The following is a 15,347-nucleotide window of genomic DNA, read 5'->3' as shown; positions in this document are numbered from 1 at the left end:
GTTTGAAACACTTCCACAGAAAGACAAGTTAGCGATGATTCCAAAGGGAAAATTGTAAATGGAGGGTAATGATTGCTGGGGAATTCCCTTAGGAATTATGAGCCTCACACATTTGGATTTTTGTAGGTGGAATCCCAGTTTCAGCCTTGGGCACCTGCAGGAGAAGAGGGATCCTTATCCATAGCAAGGAAAGCCCGTTGCCCCAGCGTGGCAGGTGCAGACATGAACTGTCTGGGGGATGAGCAGCAAGTCCTCTCTGCCTCTGCCCTCACTCGGAGTGGCAGCAGCCGCAAGGTGAGAGCTGTCACAGGATGGTGAGGGGCCAGAGCATCCCCAGGTGTGAGATGTAAACGATGAGGGGGGACCAGAGCAGCCACAGGTGTGAGCTGTCAGGATAATCAGGGAGCAGACCAGCTGCAGGTGTAAACTGTTACGATGATGAGGCGGCGGTTCCTGCCGCGGGCGGTTTAACAGAGGAGCCTCGGCTCACTTTTTCATTGAGCTGCGGAGGGTGAAGAACTCCAGTTGAGTTTCAAAGTGTGGTTTTTGTAATAGTGGGGAAAATCTCTTACAGCACCTGCAGGAACACGCGGATGTGGAATGTTTCTTTATACCGGACAGCAGCAGGTAAGCCAGTGTGGAGTTTTAGGGGGGATTTTTCTCCTTTTCAGCTTTGTTTTGTTAGTCTCTTCCTGGTGCTCCCAGGAGAAAAAGGGGTTATGAAAGCAAATGGAGTTCAAATGGAGTGATGAAACTTCTCTTCTGTTGCTGTCTACTGAGAGGGATTTCTTTTCACCTCTATTTTTAATAAGTAGGGATACTTATATGTGGTTTTTATTCACTATTACTTTTTTTAGTGATATGGGGTCTTTTGTTAGATTGTTTTGGTATTGTTTATTACGTGTAATTTGGTTTTTGAGTGAGGATAGCTTTATGAGTGGGTTTGTATTTGAGGCAGAATTAAGTAGCTTTCTTTGATAGGTTTCTGATGTGCGTTATTGGGGTTTTGTTCATTGGGTATAGGGATTCAGATTGGGTAGGGCTACCTAGGCTGGTTGAACTTTGGGTGTTTTGTTAGATGCAGCTTTTAAATTTTTTTTGAGTTTTTTTCTGTATAATGGTTTTAAAGTGGCTATTAATAACTTTTTGTGTAGCTTTATTTTACTTGGAGATGGTATATGATGAAGGCTATGGTCTATTTATTTTATGTTAGGCATCTTAGTTTATGTGTGGATTAGCTTGTTATTAAACTGAGTTTTGTTGTTGATTTTTTTTTTTTTGGTGGGGTGTTATGTTTTCCAAGGATGTGTTTCCTGAGGTTTACAGTGGCGTAATTGGCTGTAGTGTGAGGTATAGGCGAGTTTTTTTTAAATTTAATGATGGCTTTTATCATGGCATGTGGTGTTTTTTTGGTGGGTTTGAGGTAATGTGCAGCAGTTCATTTTTTAGGGTTTTCTAATATTTGTAATCAGATCATTGTTTATTGTGTGGGAGGGGTTTGTTTATTTATTTAGCTTGTTTGGCTATAGTGTGTGTTCTATAGTTATGGATAATTTGTGAGTTATTGTTTATAGTTGAATGGATCTTTTAGTTTTAGGATGGGGGGGTTCTGGGTATATATTTTAGAGGTTTTTTGAGGGGATTTGACATAGGAATTGTTTTTATTATATTTGGACTGAGAGAAATATTAGTTGGCTTTTTTTTGGTGGACTATTTCTTGTGTTTTCTTTTCTAGAATTCATATATTTGTGTGCTCAGAGTAGTGGCATTTCTGGGGCGACTATAAGCATCCATAGTTGCTTGTGTATTTTAGGTGGTCCACTGGTATTACACTGAGGCCCCCTCACTGACCGGCTAACAGATCTGCTGAGATCATGCATCGATGTTTGGTTTTCTTTATGGTACCTGACTAAAAGACAGCAGGGAATTCTGAGAGGCAGAGGCAGCCTTCTTTGGCACATGATGTGGATTCACCTCATCCCTGAACATCCTAAAGATAAGCGAAGGGCTCGGAGCCACAGAGGGGATGAAAGGGGAGTGCTGGGGCAGGGGTTTTTCAGTCAGATTTGCAGATGGGGATGTCCAAGGTGTGACCCCTTAGGCCGCATAAAGGGAAGATCTCACAGTGCTGTGGTGCACGGGGCAGAGCAGTCCCAGGGCATGTTGTGTCACTTGTCTGTTGTGCACTCTGTGTCTTCTGGGGTGTCTCGTGTGGTGTGTCTTTTGCTTTAGCCCTTTAAGGGGCCCATTGGAAATGCCAGACATTGTTCTTAACATCTCCTTGTTCCTTGGCCAGGTGCTGAGGCCGTTGAACCTTGTGCTCGGACACTCATCAGAATCCATCTCTCTTCAGAACCTCCCAGTCCGATGCCTTTTCAGGTCTTGTTCTGAGCTGTACTGACAGCCGTGCACCGCCCTGATCCATTCCGGCGGGTTAGGTCTTGTGAGAATGCAAAGACAGGTCGAGGATTCTGACCGTAGGATTCTCGGGGATCCATCTCTGCATTTCTTGGGATAAGTCATCCCGATGGCATCTTGTTCCTGCAGGGTTCTCTGAGCCTGGCCAGCTCACCTTCAGTCTCACCTCGGTCATCTCATCCCGCGTTCTCTGGACCCTCAGGGTCATTTTTCTTGCCAGAGTTTTGTGTCCCCTCGTTTGTCCTGTGCTGTGTCACGGGTGTTGGTGTGTGTTTGGCCTGGAGCTGCTCTGCCTTGCTGCTCAGTCTGGGTGGAGGGGTAATAGGATAAGTCCCAGGGGCTTGAAATTTATGGTGTGGGGTGCAGTAGGGCTGTAGAGGATATCTCTAGATTGCCACAAGATGTCTGGGGCTGTCAAGGTATCCTGCAGCCCTTTGACATTTGTCCTCTCTTTTAGATGCAGATGGATTAAATCCATGGCTGAATGCCCCATTCCTGGTGAGGGGGCTCCCCCGATAAGGTCAGTCACTGTTTGTGTTTGCAGGGGAGGTGTAAATGGTGGCCGTGTTACAGCTCTGTTCTTTGTCTTTATTTTTAGGAGGCAGAGCTGGATCTCACCAGTCGAGGTGATGTGGGCGAGGTGAGCAGTGACTGGTGGATAAAAGCAGTTGCTATTGCTCAAGTCTTACTTGCTGGTGTAACTCTAAGCATTCATTGTTCTTTTTTTTTATTTTATTTTATTTTAGGTGGTCCCCTTGCCAGATATGCTGGCCCCGGATGCCAGAGGCCAGATGGGTGCAGCATTAAGGTATACTTGTGGCATGCTTCAATCAGACTGGGGAGGTTGCTGTTTCACAGTAACTCGGCATACATTTTTTGCTTTTTTTGTTTCTTTGTAGGTGCTGCTGCTGTCCTAGGCACGTGCTAAGGAAAAGAGGGAGCCGGGGAGTTGGCCTTTAGGCAGGGTGACCCATAGGTGAGCGATGTGCTAAGTGTTTTCCTTTTGCTGGGTCCACTCCTGTCAGCCTCTGGAGCGGGTTGAAGATCTGAGGGGGAACCGGGACAGCGGTGCAGAGGAGCCCCGGGGATTACTCTTCTGGAGGGGGATAGTCACATTTTCTGTTTTGTGATCCTAGGCAGTGTGAGGGGATGCGGAGGCAAAGTCTGGATACGGCAGCCCTGAAGCGGACGTAGAGAACATCTCGACATCCACGGTGCTGAGACGTTCATTTCTGTCAAGGATGGATTTTCAGCTTGTGTTCCAAAAGCTAAGTGTTGGGGCCGGCGGTTGGGAGAAGGGGAAAAACCTTTTCATTCCCGGGAGGTGATTTAAAGTTAGCTTAGAGGAGAGGGCCCTAGTGGGGTGGTCCCCTCAGGAGTAAAGGGAGAGGGTTTCTCCTCCACATCACCAGAGCCTTCGCTGGGCAGGGCAGTTCTGACCCATCTCCGTGTTCTAGGGAGCTTCACATTATTGGCCTTCTTTTAGAGTCCACAAGGTTAGGCTGCAGCAGGGGATTCCTGGCCCAGGAGCGTCCTGATTAGGAGCAATGCCAGTTGCAAGGTGTCGGGTTAGTGGGGTTCAGCAGGGGGAGTTTACAGTGACACACAGAGGCTGAAGGAGGGCTTGGGAGGTAAAGGGCACAGTGAAACTCAGGGGAACAGGCAAGGATACAAGTCAGAGTACAGGTGTACTGGCCCTCACAGCACTGCTACCAGCACACTTCCCCTGAGAGCAGGTGCAGGCAGCAATCCTAATGCAGGAATGTACTAGAAGCTCTGACATGTGCAGACGCTGTCAGGCTAGGGCCAGGCAGGAAGCGATAGTGGGGAGCAGGATCCAACAGGGCTGGGGATAACGGGGGTTTCCCGCCCCACCCACCCTGGGATTCCCTGTCTCTCCGCAGCCGGTGGAAGTGCTCCTGATTTCCCTCTCGAGGCGGCGGTTGGTAAGGCTTCGTGCCTTTTGCCACCGCAAAGAGTTCGGCTCTGTCAGCCTCTGCCCTGTCTCAGGGCCACGTTTCTTAGGGTAGGCAGGGAACAACTGTGGATGTACCTGTCCTGCGTGCAGGACAGCTCTTGGGACCCTAACGGTGCAGAGCGTCCCCGGCTGCAAGGTCTAGGGCTCTGAAGAAGCAGGGTTCAGAAGGGGGGAGGTTACAGTGATACACACAGAGGCTGAGGTAAAGGACTCAAGGCCTAGAGAACACACAGTGAAAATCAGGGGTACAGCCTAGGATACAAGTCAGAGTACAGGTATCCCGGTCCTCACAGCACTGCTGCCAACACTGTTTCCCTGAGAGCAGGTGCAGGCAGCAATCCTAATGGCAAGGCAATGCCAGAAGTCCTGAGAGGTGCAGGCAGTAGCCCTAAGCTAGGGCCAGGCAGGAAGTGACAGTGGTGGGGCAGAGTCCACAGGGTTGAGGTTCACCGGGGATGTCCACCCTGCGTTCCTGTCCTGCTCTAACTGGGGATGCTCACAGCCCTAATGGAGGCCACGGTGGGTGGGCTCAGTGCCAGTAATGCCTCTAAGGCTTTGGCGCTGCGAGCGTCGGCCTCCGAGCTCAGCTGAAGCACACACGGGGCCCGAGGACCCGGTCCTGCGTAAGAGACGGTGAGTAGCAGAGCTGCTGGTTTTTGGCTGATGTGCAGCTAAGATTATGCTTTGATGTTTGGTTTTCTTTATTGTAGCTGACTAGGAGACACCAGCCCAAGTGACAGGAGAAATTTCCCAGAGGCAGAGGTGGCCTTCTTTGGGACCCGACGTGGATTCACCTTCCCAGACGTCTGAGAGATAAGTGGAGGGCTCACAGCCATGGAGGGGATCAAAGCAGAGAACAAGGCCAGGGGTCACCGGGAGGGATTGTTTGAGTCAGGTTTGGAGATGGGGATGTCCCAGATGTGACCCTTAAAGCTAGAAAAAGGGAAAGTCTCATTTTTGGTCATAGTGCTGAGGTGTGCAGGACAGAGCAACCCCAGGGTGTGTTGTGTCTGTTGTGTACTCTGTGTCTTTGGGGCGTCTTGTGTTTCATGTCTTTTCTCTTAGCCCTTCGAGGGGCATATAAAAAATTCTGTCATCAGTCTTAGCATTTCTGATCTCTGTGTTCCTCAGCCAGGTGCTTTTGACTTTGGTGCTTGGACACACATCCGGTATCCATCTGTCTTCAGAACCTCCCAGTCCGATGCCTTTTCAGGTCTTGTTCTGAGCTGTATTGACAGCCGTGCACCGCCCTGATCCATTCCGGCGGGTTAGGTCTTGTGAGAATGCAAAGACAGGTCGAGGATTCTGACCGTAGGGTTCTCGGGCATCCATCTCTGCATTTCTTGGGATAAGTCATCCCGATGGCATCTTGTTCCTGCAGGGTTCTCTGAGCCTGGCCAGCTCACCTTCAGTCTCACCTCGATCATGTCATCCCGAGTTCTCTGGATGCTCAGGGTCGTTTTTCTTGCCAGAGTTTTCTGTCCCTGTTGTGTCCCCTTGTTTGCCCTGTCCTGTGTCATGGGTGTTGGTGTGTGTTTGGCATGGAGCTGCTCTGCCTTGCAACTCAATCTGGATGTAGGGGTAATAGGACGAGTCCTGGGGACTTGAAATTTGTGCTGTGGGGTGTAGTAGGGCTGTAGAGGATATCTCTAGATTGCCACAAGGTGTCTGGGGCTGTCAAGGTATCCTGCAGCACTCTGACTGTTGTCCTGACTTTGTTTCAGGTGCCGATGGATGAAATCTGTGGCAGAGCCCCCCATCCTGGGTGAGGGGGCTCCCCTGAGAAGGTCAGTCACTGTTTTGATTTGCAGGGGAGGTGTAAATGGTGGCCATGTTACAACTCTGTTCTTTCGTTGTTTTTAGGAGGTGAAGCCGGATCTCAGCAGTCAAGCTGACGTGGGCGAGGTGAGCAGTGACGGGTGGACAGAAGCAGTTGCTATTGTTCAAGCCTCACTCGCTGGTGCAACTCTAAGCCTCCGTTATTGTGTGTTTTAGGGAGTCCACTCGCAGGAGGCTGAGCTCCCCTCTCACCAACCGGACGACAGACCCGGGTCACCTCACCCGTGAGCCCTCCGGGAGCATTCCAGGAGTCTGTGATGGAGCCTTGATCTTCTCCTTGTGAAGGCCCCATCCAGGTAGTCTTGGATAACGGGCGAGGAGTTGAGGTGAGTCAGGGAGGAGAAGGAGGGATGGTCCCCTCAAGTTCCAGCGCTGCCACGTCACCTTGTCTGCTCTTTACCCAGGCAGACCCTGCGACGCCGGCGTTGGCCTCTGAGCGCAGCTGAAGCGCGGGGCCGAGGACACAGGCAAGCTTAGGAGACAGTGAGTAGCAGAATTGTCGGGTTTTGGGTGATGGGCTGCCAAGATTATGCTTTGATGTTTGGTTTTCTTTATTGTAGCTGACTAGGAGACACCAGGCCGGTGAGAGCTGGAATTTCCCTGAGGGAGAGGCGGCCTTCTTTAGGACCCGGCACAGATTTGCCTCCCTGGATGTCTGAGAGATAAGTGGAGGGCTTGGAGCCCCACAGAGGGGATGAAAGTGGGGTGTGGCATCAGGGGCCACCGGGAGGGATTTTTTGAGTCAGGTTTGGAGACAGGGATGTCCAAGATGTGACCCCTTAGGCTACATCCAGGGAGAGTCTCATTCTGGATCACAGTGCTGAGGCGTGCAGGGCAGAGCAGTCCCAGGGTGTGTTGTGTCTGTTGTGCACTCTGTGTCTTTTGTGCGTCTTGTCTTTTGTGTCTTTTGCTGTAGCCCTTTCTGGGGCCTCTCAAAACTCCTGGCATCGATCTTAGCATCTTTGATCTCTGTGTTCCTGGGCCAGGTGCTTTTGACTTTGGTGCTCGGACACTCATCAGAATCCATCTGTCTTCAGCACCATCCAGTCCGATGCCTTTTCAGGTCTTGTTCTGAGCTGTACTGACAGCCGTGCACCGCCCTGATCCATTCCGGCGGGTTAGGTCTTGTGAGAATGCAAAGACAGGTCGAGGATTCTGACCGTAGGGTTCTCGGGCATCCATCTCTGCATTTCTTGGGATAAGTCATCCCGATGGCATCTTGTTCCTGCAGGGTTCTCTGAGCCTGGCCAGCTCACCTTCCATCTTACCTAGGTCATCTCATTCCGAGTTCTCTGGACCCTCAGGGTCGTTCTTCTTGCCCAGAGTTTTCTGTCCCTGTTGTGTCCCCTCGTTTGTCCTGTGCTGTGTCACGGGTGTTGGTGTGTGTTTGGCCTGGAGCTGCTCTGCCTTGCTGCTCAGTCTGGGTGTGGGGGTAATAGGATAATAGTGCCGGGGGCTTGAAATTTGTGATGTGGAGTGTAGCAGGGCTGTCGAGGGTATTCCTAGATTTCCACAAGATATGTGGAGCTGTCAAGGTATCCTGCAGCACTCTGACTGTTGTTCTGACTTTCTTTCAGATGCAGGTGGATGAAATCTGTGGCAGAGCCCCCCATCCTGGGTGAGGGGGCTCCCCTGAGAAGGTCGGTCACTGTTTTGATTTGCAGGGGAGGTGTAAATGGTGGCCGTGTTACAGCTCTGTTCTTTGTCTTTATTTTTAGACCAGACCCTGCGACGCCGGCGTTGGCCTCTGAGCGCAGCTGAAGCACAGGGCCGAGGACACAGGCAAGCTTAGGAGACTGTGAGTAGCAGAATTGCTGGTTTCTGGCTGATGTGCTGCTAAGAGCACAGGGTCACGTTTAGTTCTCTTTATTGTAGCTGACGAGGAGACACCAGCCTGGTCACAGCAGGAATTTCCCCGAGGGAGAGGCAGCCTTCTTTGGGACCCGGCGTGGATGCACCTCCCCAGACATCTGAGAGATAAGTGGAGAGCTCAGAGCCGTAGAGGGCATGAAAGAAGAGTGTGGGGTCACTAGCAAGGTTTTTTGAGTCAGGTTTGAAGACAGGGATGTCTAAGCTGTGACCCCTTAGGTTTCATCCAGGGAGAGTCTCATTCTGGATCACAGTGCCGAGGTGTGCAGGGCAGAGCAGTCCTGGTGTGTGTTGTGTCTGTTGTGCACTCTGTGTCTTGGGTGTCTTGTGTGTGCTGTCTTTTCCCTTAGCCCTTCAGGGGCCTGTCAAAACCTCTGGCATCAGTCTTAGCATTTCTGATCTCTGTGCTCCTCAGCCAGGTGCCTTTGTCTCAGCTGCTCGGACACTCATCAGAATCCATCTCTCTTCACAAGCATCCAGTCCGATGCCTTTTCAGGTCTTGTTCTGAGCTGTACTGACAGCCGTGCACCGCCCTGATCCATTCCGGCGGGTTAGGTCTTGTGAGAATGCAAAGACAGGTCGAGCATTCTGACCGTAGGGTTCTCGGGCATCCATCTCTGCATTTCTTGGGATAAGTCATCCCGATGGCATCTTGTTCCTGCAGGGTTCTCTGAGCCTGGCCAGCACACCTTCAGTCTCACCTCGGTCATCTCATTCCGAGTTCTCTGGACCCTCAGGGTCATTCTTCTTGCCCAGAGTTTTCTGTCCCTGTTGCGTCCCCTCGTTTGTCCTGTGCTGTGTCACGGGTGTTGGTGTGTGTTTGGCCCGGAGCTGCTCTGCCTTGCTGCTCAGTCTGGGTGTAGGGGTACGAGGGTAATAGTGCTGGGGGCTTGAAATTTGTGATGTGGGGTGTAGTTAGACTGTAGAGGGTATTCCTAGATTGCCACAAGATGTCTGGAGCTGTCAAGGTATCCTGCAGCACTCTGACTTTTGTCCCAACTTTCTTTCAGATGCAGAGGGATGAAATCCGTGGCAGAGCCCCCCATCCTGGGTGAGGGGCTCCCCTGAGAAGATCGATCGCTATTCAAGGTGAGAGTCACATATTTCACATTTATTGGCACTCCAGTGCAGGCCACCTGCATTTACAGCTTCAAACAGGTGAGTCCCTTGGTAACCCCCCTGGGCAGCAGCTGGAGCCTGCTCCGGGCTGGGCTGAGGGAGCAAACACTTGTGGCTGACACAGCTCCACACTGGGGGTACTTGGGAAAACAACTGCCTTGTCCTGGATTGTTTTTTTTTTTGAGCTTTTGACAAGGTTTTAGTCATCACCTTGGTAAAAATAAATGGTAAGGACTGAAGACATGAGAGGCTGGCAGGTTATATGCACGAAAGACAACTTTTTTTTTCTTAAATATTTGTGCAACCTATATCTTAATTTTGAGACTCTTTTTTGGTCAACTTTATTGTAAAACCCCCTTATTTTCAAGTTAGCTGCTTCAATAATGAATTTGTTTTACAAATACCCGCTAATGTCCGAAGGTTAAAGCACTAACACCAACATCCCACCTCTTTTATTTTTGCAGCAAAATTTTATCTTTACTAAACTTGAAACTTGATGTTTTTGCAGGTAGTAAGTTAAAGAAGGTGTTTATCTGCCCATCACTGATAGTCAGGGTCATGAAGAAATTGCTCTAGTGTTCTAAAATAAATGCAGATTTTTAGGCCTCTCCCATTCTCTCTGACTAGCAGCATGTGAATTGATTTTTGATCTCCTTTCTGTTGGTGTCTGTGTGTTTTAAGCTGCATGGAGAAGGTGTCTGTGGACATGGCACCCAGGGAATGGTGCTGGGAAGGGCAGGATGGAAAGGAGCTGCTCAGGAATCCAGAGCAGCAGTGGAGTGGGAGCTGGTGCTGCTGCCTCAGTCACACCCTCCTGGACAGTCTGTGCAGTGATAATATTCCTACTTTCCTTCCTGAACCTGGGGTTGGAGGAGAACACGAGTCTTGGCATTGATGGAAAGGGGAACTCCAGGGAAAAACTGCTGTTTGTGTCCTCAGAGAGCAGTGGGAAGAGCCTGGGAGAAATCCTGGCTGGCTGAGGGATCCTTGTGTCCCCTCAGGAATAAATCCCTGCGTCTCCTCAGACCTGCTGGTTTGCAGTAGAGTTTGGGCACCTTTCGCTGCAGCTGTGGTTCTTAATAACTGGAAGTCCATGGATTGCTGGGCGATTCCCATAAGTTCTCCTATTTTGTAGGAGCTGCACGGTGAGGTCAGCATTCTGATGGAGGCCCTGGCACAGCTGCCAAGGGCAAGGAACGTGGAGCATCCCGGGGCTTCTCCCACCCGAGTTTCTCCCGGAGCGTGCTGCGTGTCGTGCCGGATGTTTAACCCGGGTTTGGGGTGTTCTCCTGCAGTCCCAGCTCTGACTGCTGCCCCCGAGCCCCGGCCTTGCTCGGTCCCAGCACTGAACCTGGCAGGTGGGTGTGCTTTTCCAGCCCTTGAATCCCACGGGCAATCCCAGATTCCCGGAGCTCCCCGAGGCACAGCCTGGCCTCCCTCCCTGGGAGCTGCATTTCAGTCTGCCTGGACCAAGGCCATCCTGTTTGAGACTTTATTCCTGTTGCTTTTCCTCTTCCAGGTTGTGGGCAAAAAGGAGAGAGCCAGTAGGAAGTGAAGCCACTGGAAGGCCTTATCCCAGTCCAAGGTTGGATAGGAGTAACTGGACCTGTTGAATTCCCACTTCCCTTTAAATTAGAGCAGAGGAAGCAGATTTTAAATCATCATTCCATGAACTTTCACCAACTTCATGACTCTTGCAAAAGTTTTCAATGTTAGAAATTCCTGAGCTTGTTTTCCGGGCAAGCTTGGATTTAGATGTTATTCCTTCCTTTTATTTGAAGGAATAACTCTGATTTTCTCTCTGATTTTAGTAAGGGAATATTTATTTATTCCAATTTTCCATCCTAATTGGAATTTTTGCACCTTGTAGAGCACATTTCCAAGGAAATTTACCCAATTAATGTTGGTAAATCAGGGATTGTCCAGCACCATCTCCACAAAATTCTGTGAATTCCCAAGAAAACGTTGAAGTATTTATTTGCCATGATTCATCTCTTTGTAAAGTTCAATTTACTGCATTTTTAATTACATAAATGCCATTAAAACCTGAATCCAGGCCTAGCTGCTGTTCCTTGGACACAAGGGGCTGGTTCTTTCCTACCTTGGCACATTTGGGTGTTTGTCCAAAATGAGCTTCCCACTAAAATAGAATTTGTTTCCAAGCAAAAGTGGGAATTGTCTAGAAAACCTTCTGTTCTGGGGGGCACTGGGTTTGTTTCCCTTATTGCTGCATAATTGAGGAAAGCCATGGTGCTTTTTTAGGCAGTGGCAGGAGGTGAAAGCTGCATTTATTTAATTTTGTATTTTATTTCTTGTTATTTTTGTATTTTTATGCTCTTTTGTTGTGGTTTCTCATGTTGCGTTTTGTGGTTTTTCAAAGACTTTTTCTTCCGTTTTTTAATTTTTATATTTTTTTCTTTAGCTATTTATTTACTTGTTAAAACTACTTTTAGTTTTTTATTTTAATTTTTTGTTTAAATTTTTTTTCCACTTTTTTGTTACTTTGAAATTTTTTTCTTTTGGTATTTTAATTTTATTTATTATTTTCTATAGTTTTGGTTTATTTTTTCATGTTTTCTTTGTTCCTTTTTTTTTTCCCCATACTCTTTCTTCCCCCGGGCGCCTGGGGGTTTGGCTGTTGGCAAGAAAGATGAGAAATGACCTCGGTGCCCGCTGGACGTCGGGATGTCATAGAGAGCGCAGTTGGCAAAAGCTCTGTATTTTCTGCTCCATAAAACTCCTGAAGGGAGAAAGCTGTGACCACCGTGGTGCCGTTTTTTCCTTCCCAGCCCCGACCAGGTCTCCTCCTACCCGTGCACAGTGTTACCAGCAGCAGCCTGCTGTCCAGGCTGTCGAGGCGCATTTCAGAGGGGGCAATAAAAACAAAGTAGACGTTTTATTTTGAACTCTCCGACCCTGCTTGTTTATTAGCAAAGAACTCCAAAACAAAGCGAACAAAAAAAGAAAACCCACAAACTAAACTCCCCCGCAACCCACCAAAAAAAAACCATAGAGAAAGAGAAAACATGCCCATATTATTTGAATAAAGATTAAAACTTTACCCCTTAGAAAACCAGGCTCATTTAATTCAAATTAATTGTGTTTCTGATGTGTTAGGTTAATGAATTCATCTAGTGTAAAATATCGTTTAAAATATAAACAAACGAATTAAAAAATAATGAAAAAGAAAAATAACAAAAAGTATAGGATATGAAAAATAATATAAATAATAAATACACAATATATTATTACATACTACACGTTTTATAAATATATATAATATACATAATATAAACATCTATAATGTACATAATCATGATATTTCAATGAAATGTATTATTATTTATAACATTACATAATAAATAATAAATTATTTTATATATAACTTTCTATACTTAATATATATAATAAATATAATAGTATAATAAACATAATACATGATGTATAATGTACATAATATAAAAGCTGAATTGTAATGATTAATGTAAATATCAGAATCACAAAGATAAAAAATATTGAAATAGAGCCTGAACGAAAGGCTTTTTTGGTTCGGTCTGGTTGCTGGCAGGGTTCTCGCAGGTGTGCTCGGGGGTCTTTTGGGCCATTTATTCCGGAGGCTGTTCGCCAGGGCATTTCTGGGCACGTTCGTTTATGGCTCCGCTCCGCGCCGCCGCGCGGCAGTGCTGCCACCCTGTGGGCAGAGAGCGGTAGTGCAGCTTCCCCCCCCGCCCGGCCCGCCCGATCTGTGCGGCAATGCTGCCACCGTGTGGGCAAAGAGCGGTAGTGCAGCTGTCCCTCCCGCCCGTCCCGCCTGATCTGTGCGGCAATGCTGCCACCGTGTGGACAAACAGCGGTAGTGCAGCTGTCCCTCCCGCCCGTCCCGCCTGATCTGTGCGGCATTGCTGCCATCGTGTGGGCAAAGAGCGGTAGTGCAGCTGTCCCTCCCGCCCGTCCCGCCTGATCTGTGCGGCAATGCTGCCACCCTGTGGGCAAAGAGCGGTAGTGCAGCTGTCCCCCATGACCGTCCCGCCGGAGCCGTGCGGCAGTGCTGCCACCCTGTGGGCAAAGAGCGGCAGTGCAGCTGTCCCCCCCGCCCGTCCCCGACGCGCGTGGCAGCCCCGCATTGTGAGCTCGGGGGCGGCGCTGCCGCCCGCCCGCCCGCAGCTCGGGGCCGAAAGGGAGGGAAAAAGGCAAGGAGCCCGGGCGCGTGGCAGCCGGCTGCCTGCGCGCGCCACCCGGACCCCGGAGCCGTCCGGGCGCGATTTTCCGCGGCGTCTGCGGGTGTGCGGACACGGGATGGGGGCGCAGCGGCGCCGCGGGCGGCAGTCCATTGAGTCAGGCGCTTGTGTGAGCGGCCGAGGGGGCATTTTAGTGGGTTCCACTACCAAGATGGCGGCGAGACGCGAGGCGCCTGACCTTCTAAAAAGGGCGGCCAAAAGGGCGGGAAAAATAAGGACCCCTATAGGTGTTTATCCAGCTGCCTGCACAAAACCCCGACTACGGCGCCGCCCGGGGGCAATTTTCCGCGGCGCTTCCAGGTGTGGGGACACGGGCCGTGTGCTCAGGTCGCGCCGCGTCCGCGTTCAGATTCGTTGATTTAGTCAGGCGTCTGCGTAAACACCTGGCGGAGGCCTATGCCGAGCCGCAAAGAACATGGCGGCCGGGACGGAAGTGGCCTCAGGAGCAACCAAGATGGCGGCAAGGGAAAGCGGAAGTCACACGTCGCCCCTCACAAAATGGCGCCGAAGCGCGAGGCGCCCGACCTTCCAAAAAAGGCGGCCAAAAGGGCGGGAAAAAATAAGGACCCTATAGGCATTTAGCCAGACGCCTGCACAAAAACCCCGACTACGGCGCTGCCCGGGCGCAATTTTCCGCGGCGTTTCCAGGTGTGCCGACACGGGCCGTGTGCTCAGTCGCGACGCGCTTGCGTTCGGATTCGTGGATTTAGTCAGGCGTCTGTGTAAACACGTGGCGGAGGCCTATGCCGAGCCGCAAAGAACATGGCGGCCGGGACGGAAGTGGCCTCAGCCGCAACCAAGATGGCGGCAAGCAAAAGCGGAAGTCACGCGTCGCCCCTCACAAAATGGCGCCGAGGCGCGAGGCGCCCGACCTTCCAAAAAGGGCGGCCAAAAGGGCGGGAAAAAATAAGGACCTTGTAGGCGTTTACGCAGATGCCTGCACAAAAACCCCGACTACAGCGCCGCCCGGGCGCAATTTTCTGCGGCGTTTCCAGGTGTGCAGACACCGGCCATGTGCTCATCCGCGCCGCCTCCGGGTTCGGATTCGTGGATTTAGTCAGGCGTCTGTGTAAACACCTGCCGGGGGCCTTAGCGGTGCCGCAAAAAAGATGCCGGCGGGACCGGAAGTGGCCTCAAGACGCAACCAAGATGGCGGCAAGGAAGGGCGGAATGCTCGTGGGGCTCATCGCGGCCGAAAATCGCCGAGTGCAGCTCACACCCTGCAATGGCAAAAGCTGTTTTATTAAAACTCAGCCGAGAATTTTCCTCTTATTTCCAGGTCACAGGATATACTGAGCCTGAGAGGGATCCTAAAATCTGACTCTCAAGCAGACGGACCGTTTGAGAATCGAACTCAGCACCTTGGCATTACCCGGACTCTGCTCCAAGCAGCTGAACCAATCTCTGCATTATGGGGATGGACCTCCATAGGATGGCAACGCTTGGCCCCACTAAGGTAAGTGCAGTGCCGCCTTTCTCTGCCAAAGCTGCTTCACACAGCAGCCCCTGGAATGGCTCGAGGGCAGAACTGGCTGGCAGGTCACGACAGCACAAAGCTCTTCCAGTGACGCTGATTTCCTGTCCTTTCCAGGATTTACTCAACAGCTGCCGCTAAAAGTACTTACACAAAGTCTCTTTCTGGGCGGAAAGGAGCAGGACAAGTCCTGAGGCTTCCCTTCTTCCACGGCCAAAGCTCTGGAGAGAGGCAGGGCCCGTCCCACCCGCACAGGGGCGTTTCCTGCAGGTGAGTGTTGCCGGGCCAAACTGATGGCAGCTGCTGAGGCCGGGGCTGCTTTTCTGGCCGGAGGCCTCGGTGCCCCCCCGTGCCGCCTGCAGTGTCCCTCGGGGTTTCCTGCAGGTGTCCCGGGTGCCCGGAGGCGCAGGGA

General features: G+C 50.5%; 1 long non-coding RNA gene across 2 annotated transcripts; it reads left to right on the top strand.

The window, feature by feature from the left end:
* The first annotated feature begins 7,590 nt into the window (after positions 1-7,590).
* Positions 7,591-12,122, top strand: LOC136305627 (uncharacterized). 2 transcript variants are annotated; one of them, XR_010725382.1, is made up of 5 exons: positions 7,591-7,875; positions 7,954-8,033; positions 8,111-9,193; positions 10,359-10,581; positions 10,743-12,122. It is a non-coding gene; the product is annotated as an uncharacterized lncRNA (long non-coding RNA). The 2 variants fall into 2 exon arrangements; XR_010725381.1 differs by having other exon boundaries at positions 7,591-8,033.
* The last annotated feature ends 3,225 nt before the right edge of the window (positions 12,123-15,347 follow it).

This window comes from Chamaea fasciata, unplaced genomic scaffold (genome assembly GCF_029207755.1).
Source record: "Chamaea fasciata isolate MVZ Bird 193981 ecotype frontalis unplaced genomic scaffold, bChaFas1.0.hap1 SCAF_537, whole genome shotgun sequence".
Taxonomy (NCBI): Eukaryota; Metazoa; Chordata; class Aves; order Passeriformes; family Sylviidae; genus Chamaea; species Chamaea fasciata.
This window is presented reverse-complemented; position numbering and strand designations above follow the sequence as displayed.